Genomic DNA, 19,585 nt, shown 5'->3' with positions numbered 1-19,585 from the left:
CCGGATACACATTCTGACCAAATTGAGTGATGATTGGACAAAGGCTTGTAAAGTTATTAAGCAGACAACATATTGGACACCGCATGACCGCACCAAACCTGTACACTGCAGGTAAAAATATAATACGACCTTCTTTTTTTAAAACAGCTTATAAAAACAAAACGTATGAAACTGATATAACCTACAATCCTTCAGCAATTGTGTAAACAATAATTTAAAATGAGTTTTCTGTGATTTGAATGGCATAATTACTCAAATATGTTGCTTATCTGGATCTATGACATGTACCTGCATTTGTCCCAGTGCCTTTTCCCATTCCTAGCTGTAAATTAACATGACAAATTGTATTTAGACAAACTGGGTTATAAGGTGTGAAATACAATGGACCTTCATCTTTCCAATCATTGATATTATTGGCCTTCGATTTCAAATTAAATGATTATGTGTTAATTGATGGAGATATGTTTTCATGCCACACACAGTGTAGCATCGTTCTACAAATTCTGCAAATGTGAAATTTTGACCAAGGATTACATCTTTAAAAAACAAGTATTGGTACACTTAAAATGTTTCACACATGTAGAAGCAGAAAAAAACATTGTTAGCAGACTTCTGGGAGGACACGTTTTACACAGTTCACTACCATGTGAAATTCTTTAGTAAAAAACTTCCAGGAATTTTGAATTCGAATAGTCGAGCTAAAAATCAGCGATCTGGTGGCTAAAAGTGTTACTAATGGTTTAAGAAAAATTAAACTTTCGGCAGTTTACCAAACATTTAAGATCTGTTCTATTTTGAGATATCTTATATGATTGCATCGCAGGCACTGATGCAAAAATGAGACAAAATAAAAAAAACGATCAAAACTGTCAATTTGTGAGAGTGCAGCTTTAATCATGTTTTCAGTAAAAATGCTTATTAAAACCAGACAATACAAACTCTTTGCAATAATTTTCATTTCTTTTCAGAAAATTTTACCCCAACAGTATTTATGAGTTTTATTTTAAATCCAATATTATCCCAATGACCAAAATGGTGATTGTCCCAAACAGTGATCTCCAATTCAAGGCAGTGATGTCCTGTTAATGAATAAAACTTATGCAAACATGAGTATCTTTGCAATAATAACTAAGGCATCCTTTTTCATATTAATTGCTTGTGTGTTTTGTCTTGACAAGAGGAGTTTAAATTGGCCAGAAAATTTCCATTTTCTTTATTTCTAAGATTTATCAGTATGATTAAATGTATAGAACAAGTACAATTGTATAGTTGGTGACCATATCACTTCGCTTTTAAATTAGTTACATTATACTGTAACATATTGCAGATCAGGCTATTGCGTAAAAATCGGAATCATAATTGAAGAAAAAAAATATTTATCGTTGACTTAAAGTAAACAAGAAAGCCAAGATGGCCCTATATTACGCCTCCAGCATGAATGACGCAACGCCATTGGTCCAGGACTGATCACGCGGCGACCAAATATTTTAAACACGTTGTCGACGTGATATATACGTTACGTGATTAGTAGGGGACAAGATATGGGATAAACGGGGCGTAGGAAACAATATTCGTTGATAAGGTTTCCACTGCCCTGTATATCCCATATCGGGTCACCTACTAACCCCATAACTTAAAATATCCCTCACCTATTTGGACAAAGGGTTATTAATCGGACAACATAGTGGATGCCGCCTGCATGTATGCTGTAAACTATTATCTGTCCCATTTTTTTCAACAGGCGTATGAAAACATGATAATTATGTTTTGGTTTAAAGAGTTACAAAGGACAATAACTCTTTTAATATTTAAGTTGCAGTCACAAAAGATTGTTAATTTGATTAAGTTATGAAGTTTTAGATGATATCTTCAATGATTGTAAAGCAAAAGAAATAATTATTAAAAAATAAAAACTTGCAAGAAAATATGCTGCGAAAAGTGAAAAATAAATTACACCTAAGTTTTCCCTCACGGTTCTTGAGGTTTATGCCATTGATAATAATTTAGAAGCAAAAATAATGTGCAATCATGAGAAATTACATCATAAATGACTTAACACAGCCAGTGTGCGATGAAAATAAAGAAGGCGGCATCATTTCAAGAGAAAGTCTGCCAGTCTTGGTGTCTTTTAAATGACCACAAAATATTTAATGCATTTTTGGAATAACAAGAGCTGTCAGAGAGACGGCTTGCTCAAATATTTAGCTGCTTTTAAGTTTAAGATTTGCAAAGTTTTGGTGAAAATATATGGATCACTGAAAATTGTGTCTAAATCTTATCGAGAATTTCGAGTCAAATAATACAGGGGCAAAATTTGCATTATATGCAAGATGGAGTACTCATACTTAATTGTATAAAGCTTCAATGCAATACATCAAGTAGTTGCTGAATTATTGACTTATATGTGCTAACACATGCAAATTACGGTCAAAACTCGTTGGCTCGATATAGCTTGGTTCGATATCCTGGTTGGCTCAAAATGAATTAAAAGGACTAATTTTGTTTTACTATATGTTCTTAATAAAAATAAATAAAAAGTTCGATCAGATGGCTCGATTTCTTCAGGATCATATTTTCTCCACGCTAGATGTCATTTTCTGGGTCTTTAGTAGGAATTTCACACTGTATTTGGTCTGCTTGGCTCAATGTCATTTACACGGTGCCGTGTAATAATTTCACATTGCATTTGCATTGCTCAGTTTTGCACAAGGTGTAATTGATTAGATTTGCGTGATTGGTAACATAATTTTAATTATCAAACGTAAATGGACTAACAGTTTAAGCAAACATGCCATTCATTTAAATCCATTGGCAATGAGTACAAAAAAATCACCACAGCTTCATTAAAAGTCTCAATGCATTTTGAGGTTGCTGTTGAGGATGGTAATTCTTAAAAAAAGCTAATTGCAGGGGACATTGACATTCCTAGAATTTGGTTGAAAAAAAAGAACACAAAAGAGCCAGATTTATTGCCAGTGACATAGAGCCCTAGTGCAAGCTAGCTAGGCTGTCAAGCTAGATAGGCTGGAATTATGTGAATGTGTAAGTATTATGTACCTCCAGCTGTCACAGTGACTTCTTTTATTCCTGGATCATGTAAATTTCCTGAAGACCCAATCTTTCCCTGCATTGCAGTTTGGTTTGTTTGATCAGCATGCATCTCTGAGGCCTCACGACCACCACTTAGTGTACCTTTCTGTCCATTGCCTGTACTCTCTTGTCCTCTGGGATGAACAACAAATGATGCACTTTGAGCACCAGCTCTTCTGTTATCTGTAAATTAAAATACAATTTTCTCAGACAGAATTTTTTTTTTTCATTTTTGTAGTTGACCAACATGCAAACCTGCAAAAGTATTTTTACATTTGTCTATTCACTTTGAACAATGATAAATTATTTGTATTATGAAAGAGACCAGTATATTAGCTAATTGGTCCTGTGCATTAAAATTGTAATTTGAACTGTTAGACTAAAGAAATAAAAAGGGCTATTTTAGTAAAACATATAACCACCGGGGGGAGGCAATTACTTAAATAATATATGGTATGTGTCTTTTTTCGCTCATTTGGACCCAAAAAGGGTTAATTTGCTTCTGTAGGGGGTTGCCATAATTATAAAGTGCCTTCCCAACGGGGGTTATATGTTTAAATGGAATAGCCCTTATAGCTTTTTCTGGCTGTTGTATCACTTTAACAAGAAATAGTATCATTTTTTTTATTGGTTAACCTACATTATAATGCCAACTTTATCGAGATACAATTAAAACTGATGACTGTATTGTGTTCACAAGCAGTTTACAGACGCACAGACACACATACTACGAACACAGTATGGCCTTTGGCCAGTTACTAAGAGCGAAAAATGAGTTTTCACGCTTAAAAAATCCGGGTAGCGCATAATAGTTTTCTCTTAAAAATCATGACTGTTTGTCTACAGATAAATATACCAACAAAATTTTTAAACTTACTGGATTTACGTTTTTGACAATCCCAGTAAATTTGGATTGGGCAAAATGTGTAAAAACTGCGAAAAGGACTGAGCGGACAACAATTTTCCCAATCACTTTCACTCTGTTGTTGTTTGAAAGGCTCTTCCTAATATTGCCATTTAAACAAGGGAACATGTTATCTTGTCATGTGGCTGCATGACCAATTACATAATTAAAAGTACCTACCTGGTAATGATCTAGGTCTAGGGGAAGCAACTACTAACACTACTTAATCTCCAGTTAGACTCAAACGAGATTGTAATCCCCCTTATACTATAAATTATAAAGATGAAATCAACTCAGTTACAATAACACTAGTTGAAGTACTCTCATGTGAGATACATATATATCTATAGAAAACCATTACTTTTGATTCTGAAATTTGCCGAAAATTTTCCATAATGTTTTTGACATATGCAATTTTTAAAGCAACACACCATTCATGTTTTCAGACCAAGACGTCAAAAATATAATTTAAACATTTTGATGCCATCTGATTTGTTTGAAAACTAAGTGTCATAATTATCTCAAACCAACATGAACTGGAGCCACCTCTAGGTATGTTAAGGGCCACTAATGATAGCATATTTCAGGGGCAGATCCAGGAATTGATGGGGTGTAACTTAGGGGCACAGCTTTTTGACATGTGCCCCTCCCTCATAGTGGATATTAATATGGTTTTAACAATTTTGAACCAAGTCAGAAATGGTGCATTTAAGTGTATTTAATTTAAAACAGATGTTTTCTGATCTGGACATATTTTTTTCGGACAATAGGACAACCTTATGTGCCCCCCCCCCACCTGAACAAATCAACTTATCTTTTTATGTCCAGAACAGAGAAAAATATTTCACAGAAGGTTGCTCTTATATCATTCACATTTCCTCTGTGATATTTCTTATTCTTTCAGAAACATTACCTTAGTTTTTTTTTATAAAGAACAAGCAAATTCGTGGAATTGATATCCCCCGCCTGATTGGGCTAAGTCAAGATATGGAAATCAATTGTTGATGAAATATGTATATATGAGTTTGAGTTTGATTGCAACTGTTTGAAAAAATAAATAAATATTGTATATATATATAACATTTAGAATTGACCAAGAAACCTACTTTATGACTCCATGCTATCCAGTTCCAAACTAATCTAAAATTTCATCAAGGCAAACATTCTGATCAAGTTTCATGAAGATTGGTTAAGATATATGCAAAAAATACAGCCTCTAGTGATTCCACAAGTTGTTTTTTAAGATTTGAATCAGTGACCTCATTTTTGACACCACATGACCTACTAGTTTCAAACTACTCAGAGATTTCATCGAGACATTCTGATTAAGATTGAGGGAAAATAGAGTAGATGTATTGCCTCTGGAGTGTTCTAAAGATTTCTGTAAGATATGACCTAGTGACCTAGTTTTTGACACATTCACCCACTTTTAAAACGCATTCGAAATTCAACCTAAGAGATCATTCTGACCATGTTTGAACTTAAACAGACCAATCATCACCATAAAATAGTTTCGGACAAGATTTTTGAAATATTTGACCTAGTGAACTAATTTCTTATCACATGCGACCCAGTTCAAAACATGTCAAAGTGTTCATCAAGGAAAACAGTCTGATCAAGTTTCATGAATATAACACCATACGTATTGCTTTTAATGTGTTTCAAAGATTTTTCTAAAATTTGAACTAGTGACCTAATTTTTGACCCCATAAACCCCACTTTTGAAAGCGGTCCATATTTCATCAAGGGATACATCATGACCAAGTTTGAACATAATCCGACCAATCATTTCCATTCCTGACCAAAAAATTCTAAGATTTGACCTTGTGACCTAATTTTCAATCATATATGACCCATTTTAAATAAGTCCAAGATTTCATCAAGGAAAACATTCTGATTAAGTTTTATAAATATTTGACCATGTATAATGCCTCTAGTATGTTCTTAAGATTTTTTTTAAGATTTGACCTACTGACCTAGTTTTTGACCCTATGTGACACACTCTTTTAAGTGGTCCATATTTCATCAAGGTTTACATCATGACCAATTTTGAACATAACTTGACCAATCATTACCATGATATGGTTCCGGACAAAAAATTTCTAAGATTTGACCTAGTGACCTAATTTTCGATCATATGTGACCCAGTTTTATTTACGACCAAGAGTTCATCAAGGAAAATATTTTGAAAAAGGTTCATAAATATTTGACCATGTAAGATGCCTCTAGTATGTTCCAAAGATTTTTCTAAGATTTGACCTAGTGACCCAGTTTTTGACCCCATGTGACCCACTTTTAAAATAGGTCGAGATATGATCAAGGGGAACATTTTGACCAAGTTTCAACAATTTCTGATCAATGTCTACCAAGATAAGGTACCAGACGGACCGACGGACGGACGAAATGACGGACGGACAATGCCAAAACAATATCCCCCTCCTGAAATCTTCGATTCAGCGGGGGATAACAAAAGCTCTCACTGCATGTCTGTGATAAATGCCCCCGAGGTTGTCAAGTGAGATTCAAAGGTCATTTAGAATGGGAAAAAAGCAATGAAATGTGTGGATATTGAAAGGAATGTGACACGTTGTCTTGATTTATGTCTTACACATAGCTTGCACTAGGCTTGCTTACTGTAAAAAGCTACATTGAGAAATATGAGGTCAAAATGGCTGTTTAGAAAAGACGCAAATGTACAAAGCAAAATGCAGAAAACTTTGGCATTCCGCGAAGTACGCTTTCAGCTTGGTTGAAAAATAAAATCAAATAATCGCCAGATTCCCAGCCAGTGACATAGCGCCCAAGCCCAAGCAAGTGAGGTAAGCCAAGAGGCCTGAATTATGATCATGTTCTGTTCTGTGTTTATATTTTATGGCCTACATTTATATGTTACTCACTATATGAAATATGCTTGTTTATTGATTTGGAATATATATGTCCATATTTGTTTTAACTATTGTGTAATTAAATCAGAAAAAAAATCATGGCATTGTCATAGTATCGAATGTGTTATTTTGCAAACAGTAAGAAGTGGGCACAGAAACTATGTCGAATAAATACTCTTCTCTAGAAGAGATAGCGTAGGAAAATAACTGAACCTATCGAAGTATTCACGCTTGGCTCGATATTCGAAACACTCGAAGTATTTTGGCCAGTCCCTGGAATATCAAGCTAAGGGGTTTCAACTATAATTGTGTTGTCATATATAATTATATCTCTTCGCAAATGTTTAGCTAGTTTTTAACTGCATTAAGTAATTTATAATGTGTGTTGTCATGGATACCAGAAGTCTAAACGTTTAAAAAAATACACTTTACCACATTTGTACCAATCTATAAGCATTTTCAACAAAATTTGTTTTGTTTTTTAAATAAAATTCCATGAAGTCCCGGCAAAACAATCTTCAGAAAATAACACGAACTGTCACAGAGACAGCGCGCTTGACCATTCCCCCGCATTTCAGTGTAAGGATTGAAATGTTTTGGCGAAACATGCATGGATCGCCGTTAGATTAGATTTCAATGCAATATATGATGTGCTGAGATATTAACATAAATGTGGTTACATGCAAAATTTTAACCATTTTTAAGTCTAATAATAAAGGGCCATTATTAGCAAAATACAGTTATCTAACTTGGTTAATTAAGTAGGTTGGATGGTTAAAAACCGTTGTATAAATTCTCAATGCAATATGTCACGAAGTTGCTGAGATATTAACCTATGTGTGCTTACAGAACCTTAACCAGAATTTCTAAGTCAAATAATAAAGGGCAATTATTTGCATTAAATGCAAACTAGAGTTATCTAACTTGGTTTATTAAGTAGGTTGGATGGTTTAGTACCATTGTATCAAGTCTCAATGCTATACCTCAAGTAGTTACTTAGATATTTACCTATGTGTGCTTGCACGCAAAACCTTAACAAAGGTGTGACGACGACACTTGGGTGAATAGTATAGCTCTTCGAATAGTCAAGCTAAAAACGTATTTCATAAGGCGATGCCCATAGGTCTGGTGGTAAATTAAAAATTAGCTACAAGGTAAAGTGAATGTTTAAAACAAGTAATATATTATCTTTTACCATAACAACATAGCAATCAACCTCTAAAATACATTCTAGCATTTGTGAAATGTTGGTACAATGGCCCGGTTGTTGGAACATTCGTTAAATACATAACGATGAAATGTATCGTTAAAATGACTAAAATCGCTAAATTTTCGTTAAATACCTTTGTTTAATTTATTTCGCTAAATTTCGGTTGTTGGAAATTTTAACGATAACGAAACCGTTAAATCAGTCGTTAAGTTAACGAAAAATTTAAAGTAACTCAAATGGTACTTTACATTTTAGCGAATTAGTTAACGAAAACCAAAATGGCTGCCGTATTTGGCTGTTAAGTAAATATACCACGGAAAAATAGAGAATTTAGAGTAATAAACTTAAATTAAAGCCTAAATGATGAAGAATTGAGAAGAAGGTTCAGGTTTGGAAGAAGAGGAATAGAGTATATGGCCGATTTGCTGAGAGAGGACCTAGCTAGGGAAACAGACAGAAGTTGTAGCCTGTCAGTCGAGGAACAAGTCTGTATAGCGCTGAGGTACTACGCTTCATGTTCATTTATGCAGGTTGTTGGGACACACATGGGAGACATAAAAGTACTGTTTGTAGAGTTGTATATAATGTTACCAAAGAGATAGTGAAGCGTCATAAGCAGTACATTAAGTGGCTAGTTGATGAAGCTACCAAGAGACGAGTGAGGTCTGAATTTAGCAACATAGCTGGATTTCCAGGTGTTATAGGTTGTGTTGATGGTAGCAAAGTCTGTTTGATCAAGCCATCACCAGACCAAGAGAGAGGTTTTATCAACAGAAAATGATTCTCGTCCATAAATGTGATGGCAGTGTGCGATGCAAAAGGTAGTATATTTAAAAAATATTAAACTGTAAATATTATACAGCCCTATATATAACATGAAATAAACTGAAACTTACCCATCACTGTACTGCTGGTGTTGCTGAAGAGCTCAAATATGACAAATCCAGCCACATTTCGTTTGGTATTTGTTATTAAGACATAAAATTACTGCTTCTGTACAATGCTGGTTACTGTCATTAGTAAGTGCTTTAAAATTCTTTGATAATACAGATTTGACAAGACCTTACCAGGTGGAGGTTATATGGGAGACGTTTTCTCATTATTCAATGATAGAGGGGATTCAAAAATGGATAATGTCGTAAAATGACTTATTTGCTACATAATGGTTTAAAGCTGTCTATGGGTATAAGATAACTATATGGGAAGCAGTTTTGATATATCTTGGCCGTGATTACTAATATGATTACTATATTGAAACGAAGTGTTGACTATATGGGAGTTAGTTTTGGTAAAAAAGAAAATCCTTACTATATGGGAACCAGCTTTGGTAACTCAACGAATATATAATCATATAACATAAGACAGTTGATAAAAAGGATTCAGTGTTTGTTAAATGCAATTTATGGGTATACAATTACTATAAGGGAGTCAGTTTTGGTTAAATGCAATTTATGGGTATACAATTACTATATGGGAGTCAGTTTTGGTTAACTGCAATTTATGGGTATACAATTACTATATGGGAGTCAATTACTATAAGGGAGTCAGTTTTGGTGAACTGCAATTTATGGGTATACAATAACTATATGGGAGTCAGTTTTGTTAAACTGCAATTTAGGGGTATACAATTACTATAAGGGAGTCAGTTTTGGTTAACTGCAATTTATGGGTATACAATTACTATAAGGGAGTCAGTTTTGGTGAACTGCAATTTATGGGTATACAATTACTATAAGAGAGTCCTTTTTGGTTAACTGCAATTTATGGGTATACAATTACTATATGGGAGTCAGTTTTGGTAAACTGCAATTTATGGGTATACATTTACTATAAGGGAGTCAGTTTTGTTTAACTGCAATTTATATGTATACGATTACTATAAGGGAGTCATTTTTGGTGAACTGCAATTTATGGGTATACAATTACAATAAGGGAGTCAGTTTTGGTTAACTGCAATTTATGGGTATACGATTACTATATGGGAGTCAGTTTTGGTTAACTGCAATTTATGGGTATACAATTACTATAAGGGAGTCAGTTTTGGTTAACTGCAATTTATGGGTATGCGATTACTATAAGGGAGTCAGTTTTGGTTAACTGCAATTTATGGGTATACGATTACTTTAAGGGAGTCAGTTTTGGTTAACTGCAATTTATGGGTATACGATTACTATAAGGGAGTCAGTTTTGGTTAACTGCAATTTATGGGTATACGATTACAATATGGGAGTCAGTTTTGGTTAACTGCAATTTAAGAAGATGGGATTATTCTTGGAGACAGCGGGTATGTAAATGTACAATACAATTCAATGTAGCTACATAATCATGAATTTCGACCAGATTTTATACCAGTATCAACTTATTGTAATAAGCAATAACGTACAACGTTTACATCACTAAAAGTAATATTGATCATGACAAAAATGTTATGTTTACTGATTTCAGCACAGTTTAGGAGATTGTATCTGATTTAGATTACAAGTGTGTTTTTAAGGTCACGATCGAATGGCCTTTGTTTCTCTTAACTGAATACCACAATAACAATTAGTGTTTAAGAAGTTTTAAGAAGTATAAAACATGTTGTATTTGAAGGTATTAAACGTTTTTGTACACACAATGTATGATATTATTTAATGCAGACTGTGTACTTTTGGCAGGTATGCGTGTTTAAGATACTTGATGACACCATACAGAGTTGCAGACACCAACCAAAAGACAAACTTCAATAGGGGGCTCTGCAGAACTCGGGTACTCATTGATTTTCTACTTATTGGCTGCTAGATTACTTTAACATTTCTTGTTTCGTGGTAAAAGTACTTTTTGGCTGCTAAGTTCCTTAATTACTGGCTGCTACTCATAGCTGAAAGCATGTCCGACGATAAAAATGGATTGGATCATAATACTATCACGGATATCTAAACCATGCTAGAATATCTCAACGACATCGGAAAAGATCATCGACTTTAAATAGGTAAGACTAATTTTGTAGTATTTGTTATTAAATTAACGATGTCTTCGATGAACATTTATGACAGTCTTGGGATTCCACTTTTAATTTTGGATTGTGTACAGTAGCGTTTCTATTTCTAGACTCATTTATTTTATTCACTTATGCAGACGATTTATTCGGTACTCTGTTTTTTGCATTTTAACAGGTACACATTGAGCAAGCGTATTGCTTTTTTAATCTACAGAGCAATAAAATTTAGCACAAATAAACTCATTAATAATAACATCAGAAATTGTTACATACCAAGATCAATGACTGTCTCCAGTACACCAGGGATCCCACTGAAAGCAGCCTGATCCTTACATAACTCGACAACTTTGTTGTGCAGTTCTCCGCATTTTTTTCTGGGGGTCCACTTCCTGTTGCAGCAATCGACCTTTTCCTAACAACCTCATCTTTTTTTACTTCTCTTTGCAAATTATCCCATTTGTTTCTTATCTGTGATGCTGTCCTTATTGTAACACCAACATTACTTACTTCTTTGGCAATTTGTTGCCAAACTTCAAGCCTTTTTTCTGGCTTCTTCACTACCTTAAATGTTTCTTTATTCTTTTCATACTGTTCCACAAGAACACTTATTTCAGTAGCAGTGAAATTAAAACTTTTATCTTTTTCTTTTCAGATGTGTTGCTAACGTCGGCCATCTTGGAGGAAGTGAGTCAAGAGCATTATGGGTCGACCCAATAGTTTAATTGATCGTTAAATTTAGCGATTTCGCTACATATCTTAACATTTTCGTTATGTAGCGAAAATCGCTAAATTGATTTCAACAACCGAAAATTTAACGACTCGTCAGGTAACGGTAAGTAGGTAATTTAGCGATTGTTATTTTAACGATTCGTTATGATTTAGCGAATGTTCCAACAACCGGGCCAATGTCAGTCAAGTTAACAATTTATTTTTCTTTATTTTATTTGAATATAAAATTAAAATAAAATCAGTTATAGACTGTGTATCATGATATGGGACAGTTGTGTATTAATATTAATTTGATTTTTGGTGTCACAGTAAATGCTCAATACATTTCAACAAACATCTTATATGATTATAAGTATCTTCCATAGCCGAGATTTTAAGAATATTAGGTTTATTTGACCCGAGCGTAGGGTGTTTTGCGGAAACGAGGTTTAAACAAAATTAAGTTAAATGAATTTTTTGCTGGAACTCTTTTGTGCTTAGTGAAAATAATTGTGTATGGATATCCGATAGTTCATGGTTGTCATGGATATGTGCCAATGATTCAGATTATGTTAATATTCAAATTGGTCTTTCAATATTTCTAAGGCCAAAAAAAATTGTTGGTTACGGTTACATCCTTTTAAAAAATAGATAGGGTAGGTAGGCTTTTTTTATTAGGCTTTATATAAGAATGTTATTTTCGTCATTGGAGAATGGTGTTAAAGTTGTCTTCTGTATAAGAATTTAAGGTTTTAAACTACTTATTGAAAAGCAATTAAAAAAACGATTTTTTTTATGATTTTTTTTAGTTTTTCATTTTTTTTCTCAAACTGACTATAAAAACAGTATGGTCGGCGCCTATTCCGTAGGTAGGGTCGGGAAACCCGACCAAATGTTGTTTTTTGGCCTATGGAAAGTGAAGCATTATTTCTTGAAAGGTGTTTGAAAACTGTTTCATGGTGACATTTGAAGGGAGAAATAATTACTTAGTGTGCTAAATATTGCCACAGACATGGTTACCATGATGCTACAGACGACAGTCTTCAACAAGGGAGGTAATTACAATGTGGCGACCATTAAAAAGGTGTACCATTTTTCTTCGGCCTTGGGCAAGATAAAAACTTTTAGCATGGTTAAATTATTTAATTACTTATCTGAGGTGGGAGAACTAAATATTATGACAATGCTAGTAAAGAAAACAAAAGCATATACATACTGCCAACACAAACTAGTTTAAACATGCTCAACATGCTTGAACAGGACTGTTCTTAAATAAGCCAGGGGTAATTGCAGAAAAAGCATTACAGCCGGATGTTAATTTTGACAAATGCAAAGTTCTGCAAAGTAAGACTTTTGTTTAAAGAGGAAAAAGTAAAAACTGCTAACCCATTTTCACTCTTGTCCAACCTAGTTTTTGACCAGATGAACCACATTCACACAGGTGCTAAATATACTGCTGCAAAATATTGTGACTGACCTGAATATTTTAAAAACACTGATGAATTTGTTAAAAAAATTAGACACAAAATGTTATGTTAATATTTGATCTAGTGACTTTGTTTTTTTACTTCAGATGACTCATTTTCACACTGGTCTTTAAAATATCCAAACGCTCATCATTGTTCATCGATCTGGGTGTTGTAAGTAGTTTATACTCCCGGTCACAGCGTGAGCAAATTGAAAGGTCCCACAGTGACAGTTCAACCGTCGCACACCTATCCTGGGCAGACTATCAGGCGGTTAACCAGTACTAGGTGCCCTCACCTCTGCAATGAACTGACAACTTCTGTACATGCCAAGCACGGGAGTGGAACAGTGCGAATGGTTGTAGAAAGGATATCATAACCAATCACAACAGAAGTGACCTGGTCCGCCCGGGAATCGAACCCAGGTTGTCCGATTCACAGTCCAACGCTCTACCAATTGAGCTAACCGAGCTGACTTTCATCAATCTAATATTACCCAAGAATTTTGGAATGAAATATCCAGCTAATCATAAGCAGAGAAACATATTAAATGACGAAAGATCAATTCTTATAAAATGAGTCTTCTTAGTTTCACTAGCAGTTATTGAAATATCATCAAAATGCATCTTACCATCATATCCTGTTTGTTTTTTGGCAGCAATATTTGGCTCATTTTGGAGTCCATGCAATTGTTCTTCCTCATGCAAATTACTGTCATCTGACAAGTATAGGAACTAGTACGTATTATACTTAAACAAGACATACAACAGCTCTTATGCCAAACTAGATTCCTACAGTTGTTTTTTTGAAACTTAAACAGAACTCTCTAATGATTGATGGCTAGTCATATACCTCAAAGAGTGGATGTTCTGAAAATGATAACGATAAAAAATGAAAGAAATAATATTTAAAATAATATTTAATAATATTTAAAACTGAAATATTTCCAAACTTTCTCGAGGGAAGTTGTCTGAGGTTAAATTTGTGAGTAAATATTAAGCACATTATTCTCTTAAAACGCATAGAATGCAGGAGATGGCTTGTAAAATTAGAAAACATTCTGTGGCAGCATACCTCGATTTTTGTATATTGGCCTTCTCAAATTATATATGGGTCTGCTCAATATTTTCCTTAATGAAAACCCTGCATACTAATTTACTCAATTGTATTCTTGTGTGATGAAATTTCTGATGCATTGCTTCAATGCTCAACTTTATCATTTATCCTTTTAACTAATTCAATGCTGAAACCATAAATACCTACTATCTACAAACTTAAAGGGATGATGCCCTCAAAATCAATAGGGGTTTGCTGGTCATGACCAAACACCCTATTAAGTTTGAGGAACATATATGAGGAATTATACTAAAGCATTTTGTTTTTAAGGTCAACATGCCCTCCACCTTTGACACAAACATTTGGTATTCAGTAGATAATAGATAAAGCAAAGCATTTGTAAATTCGGCCGATTTCACTGAGTCCAAAGGGTAACGGCAAACAAACAATCAAATTTTGGATGGTTCTCATTAACATTCTGAAACAAGTATGATCAGTAAATGATCAATTCATGTCGTCATTAAATTGTACACAGCTTTTAAAATTACAGTTCAGCTGCACATCAGGTCACTTCCAGATAACTTTAGCCATGAAATCTAAAGACACATTAATCTGCATACATTTTGCTTGCAAAAGGAAATGTTTATACCTATAGACTGAAATTCATTTCACAGACATTAATACAATAGTTAAATCCAAATTCAAACTGATTATAAATATCAAACGTAATTGGATTATGGCTTTCTGACACCCTTCTGTTTACCATGAAAAGATATTGAATCAGAGTCATCATGTATTCGAATGTCCACATATATCACAAGATTATCATAGGTCCACTGATTTATTAGTTATGAGCATTTGTGTGCCGCATGACTTGCTGTGCAGGTGATGAGACAGGGGCATTTCTCATAACTATCATATTACGATAAAACTATTCATGGCAATATAAACAATCTAAATTCATACCTTCAACATAACTAACATATAACATTTTTACTGAACGAACCGTTTACATACTCCTTTATATCTTTATAAACAAAATGCTTCATATCTTGATGTTTTGTTGATCCCTCTGTTGTCTTAGGATCTGAAGTTGGTGCAACATTCCCTCCATCAACTGAATCTTCTGATATCTTAAGATCTGAAGTTGGTGCAATATTCCCAATATCACCTGAACCTTCTGCTATCTTACCATCTGAAGTTGGTGCACCATACCCCCCATCACCTGAACCTTCTGCTGTCTTAAGATCTGAAGTTGGTGCAAAATTCCCTCCATCACCTGAGCTTTCTGCTGTCTTAAGATATGAAATTGGTGCAACATTCTCTCCATCACCTGAACATTCTGCTGTCTTACGATCTGAAGTTGGTGCAACATTTCCTCTATCACCTGAACATTCTGTTGTCTTAAGATCTGAAGTTGGTGCAACATTTCCTATATCACCTGAACATTCTGTTGTCTTAAGATCTGAAGTTGGTGCACAATTCTTTCCATCACCTGAACATGTGTGTGACATTTTCATGTTATAGTTTTTATGAACATCTCATGAAGAGAACAGTCAGTGTGATTTATTGAGGATTTCCTTTGTAAAGTAAGAGAGGTTGCTTTGTGTCTTGCCTTTTTGTTCGTCATGGACTGTACCAGGCTTGGTTGTCTTTGAATACATTCCTCCTTTCCTCGTCGGTGAGTGCGTATTGTGCGGCTCTTGGGAAGGTGGAAATTGTATTCTTACAGGATGGATGTTTTTCTCTTGATATGTTTTTGGCCCTGATAAAAAAATACTTCCAAAAAAGGACATATGGGTAAGGGTATGTAAAACTTTGTACATGTATCAGAGATGTAGATTGATATATTAGGTATTACCGCCTCATTTCATTTTTTGTGGGTTTTCAATTAAGGGATTTGCATTGGATAAGTTTTATTGTCTCATATGGCAAAATTCTAAAATTCTTGTTTTTGACTGGAAAAGTCATGTCATAAAAAAAGTTTGTTTAGATGATGAAAAAAGAGTTTCTGCTTAATAGTAACTATTTTATCAATGTGATTAGATTGACGTATTAAAAGAAAATCTGTGTATATTTGGAGCTTTATTATCAATTTAATTTCATTCGTTTGATTTCACTTCATTCTGCATATTGCTTTCAAATGCAAAAATGTAATAATGAGTAAAACAATATTAAAACAAGATGGTCCTTTCTCGCTTACCTGATTAAAGTTATTGATTGGACAACATACTCTACGCATTCCGCCCGTATGGCGCATGAAAATATGTATTTGTTTATATTGAAACAGACGGCCATAATATTTAAATTGAGCTATTTACTGGTAAAAAAAGAGAACATTGTTAATGTGAATAAGTTCCTAAAGTTTGAAGTTGTAGTCTTTAATGAATGTTAAACAATAAAGTCAGTATAAAAATAAATTTATAATTTCAAATTGGTCCAATTTGTTTTAAAATATAATTCCCTATACCTGTTAATTCATCCATTAACACAGTCCATCTATCTCAGGACTATCTTTCTAGCTATAATTCATATAATTTCAATGGTAAAGCACCATGAACTGGTTTATAATGTGTAACAGTCACTTTTTATGTCTTATAAAAAAACAAGCGTCTCTGCCACAGATGCTATGTTATTGTCAAATTTAAATCTATTTTCATAGAACTTTAGAGCAACATGATAAACATTAGAAGGTAGACTAAGCTGTAGAACCGTTGATCAGCAATGAAAGATGTTTCATGCAAAGCATTTTATATGCTGTTGGGGAAAGTACGCACAACAAGTTGATCAAGCAATCTTTAAAGTAGGAGTTATCCAATTGAGTTTGATTACACCCAACTTTGTCATTTCATTCCGCATAAACAGAAATACCTTTGTCTAGCATTCAAATAGGGCAACAGATTAAACATGCATTTATAATAAGAAAGTTCTATACTCAAAGTTCAATATCCATTTATCTTTTAGAAAAAAGGTTCTTCCTAATGTTACAAAATAATGATGCGGATTTACAGTGAAATCACAGTGACAATTTCAAAAAGCTGATCGAGGATATTCCCGAAATATCCATCTGCAGGCATTAAAAATACAAAAAAAGTATGTCTAGCTACTGATTTTATTATTGAGTAACAATATTACAGAATAAAATGGTCTATATTTTTAAAAAATAAGTCACTTGATATGTAACCACTAACTACAAAATGTCGGAAGATTTATTCCAGTTGATTTACAATGTTGTTTTTTTTTTATTTGTTAAATTACTTCTTTTTTCATTCTATATGTTAATTGTATATCTTTTAAACAGCACTGCAAAATTTAACTGGTAACTTTTACACTTCTTTAAATTATAGATCTAGGAGTATCAAATCTTGGTACCATACATTGGAAAACATTTGAAAATACAAGAAACTAGATTGTGCTCATAAAACATGTATTCCCCCACAATCGTGAGTTCCTAACATCAATGCTGTTATGAAACTGAGTTTGTGCAGTGCTACACTCAGAGCAATTGTAAAATTCTTGCAGATTTGGTTCATTCCTGTACTAAACATATTGATATTCTAAAAAGATTTAGATGGATTGTTTTTTTAAAAAGGTGAGAGTGGTATAGTGGTATAGGTGTCCACCTCCCACCCAAGATGTTGTGAGATCAATCACTACCATAGGAACAATCTCATAATCTTTCAAAACGGACACCAGTACTTGTTTCTACTCACTAAACGGACTCAATCCTGACTCTACAAGCTATCATTCTTGTTCATAATAAAGCAAATAGAAATATTCAAAATACTCAAGTACCAATGTGCGATGAAGTTGATCCCTCAGGTTTTGCATCATACTTGCCCTTTCCTTCAGCTTTCCCTCCGTCTGTTTCATTTGGGAGAGTGGCTCCAGTCGGATTTTGTGCTTGTGAGTTTGCTTTGTCACTCTCTGCGTCAAGATGTAAACAATGAATGCATAACAATTAATTATTTAAAAAATATATATTATTGCAGTTTATGTATTTAAGCATTTGGTCAGTTAATGGTTTATTCGACTTCTTTAGGTGAACCAGAACTTTGAAATATTTTATGTTTAAATCTGTACTCTTTACTTTCTGTAAAGACAATTGAAAATAGTATACATCTGGATGTCTTTACAGTGGCAGTGTCATTGGCGTCACTTGTCTCATAGATGTCATTTTACTGCGAAAATAAATCAATTCACCAATATCAAGTATTGTTTTTTAAAGAGGTATTTAGATGATGTTCCGTTCATCAGAATAGAATACTATTCAAATGATATTGTTTATTCAGGAAGTGCAATAGGAGTATGAAGAAAGCTGCAAAACTCTTCAGGTCACATGCTATATGTATCATTCACTTTGCAATATACATGCTTATAAGGATTACCGTGTTGTATGCTTAATGATTTCTTTTAAGTCATAGTTTACGAAATCACTTCCATTATTACAAAAGTTGTTTTTTTGAAAATTAAACAGTTCTCTCCCAATGCAAGTCTCATTCTGTTTCACAAAGTTTGACCTTCGGAGATATGGAGCGGAATGTGGTTGTTACGTTGATGATATAAATATAGGACATCAATGTTAAGAAAATCATTGAAGGCTTGTAACAGAAACAGACGGGATATGACAGTGTAACAGGTAGAATATTTTGTTAAAATCCTTTGAAGGGGTTTCGGGGACACAAAATGTATGGCTAATTCTTTGACCTGAAACTTTGACCTTAAGCTAGCATGCATGGAATGTGAGTTATGCACTTATTCTTAATGAGGAGAATACTTCACCTGAGTTACATAAATATCTTATATCATACATACAGAGTGGACAGGAAAGTAAACTAAAAAACTATGGCGAGAACATTTGAACTTCACCTTTAACATTGACATCGAGCAGGCATTCTTGGAATGACCGATAGAGGGATAGAGTATAGAGATAGAGTATATGAAGATATTTCCATGAAGTCATTTGTGCCAAAGAGGCTTTGGTTGCTTAGACAAAAGGAGGTTCTAAGAAAGTTAGTGGATGGTTAGGAAGTAAATGAGTGTTAAGGAATGTGATGGTAAATAGGGAACCAAGTCTTGTTGATTTATCCACTGGGTACTTACAATATATGTGGTTGCTATGGAAGACAAAGTTTGCTAAGGATGTCCATGTATATATTTAGGGAAGAGATGGTTGCTACGGAAGCACACTGCTGATAAGAAAGGTCACTTGAAAATGTATCAATAATGTATTCCATACCGCAATATAGTGAAAGCAAACCAATATGGCTTGAAATATTTCGGCAA

This window comes from Mya arenaria, chromosome 12 (assembly GCF_026914265.1).
Source record: "Mya arenaria isolate MELC-2E11 chromosome 12, ASM2691426v1".
In the NCBI taxonomy this organism is placed as follows: Eukaryota; Metazoa; Mollusca; class Bivalvia; order Myida; family Myidae; genus Mya; species Mya arenaria.
The sequence above is the reverse complement of the archived record's forward strand: the minus strand, read 5'-3'. Positions refer to the sequence as shown.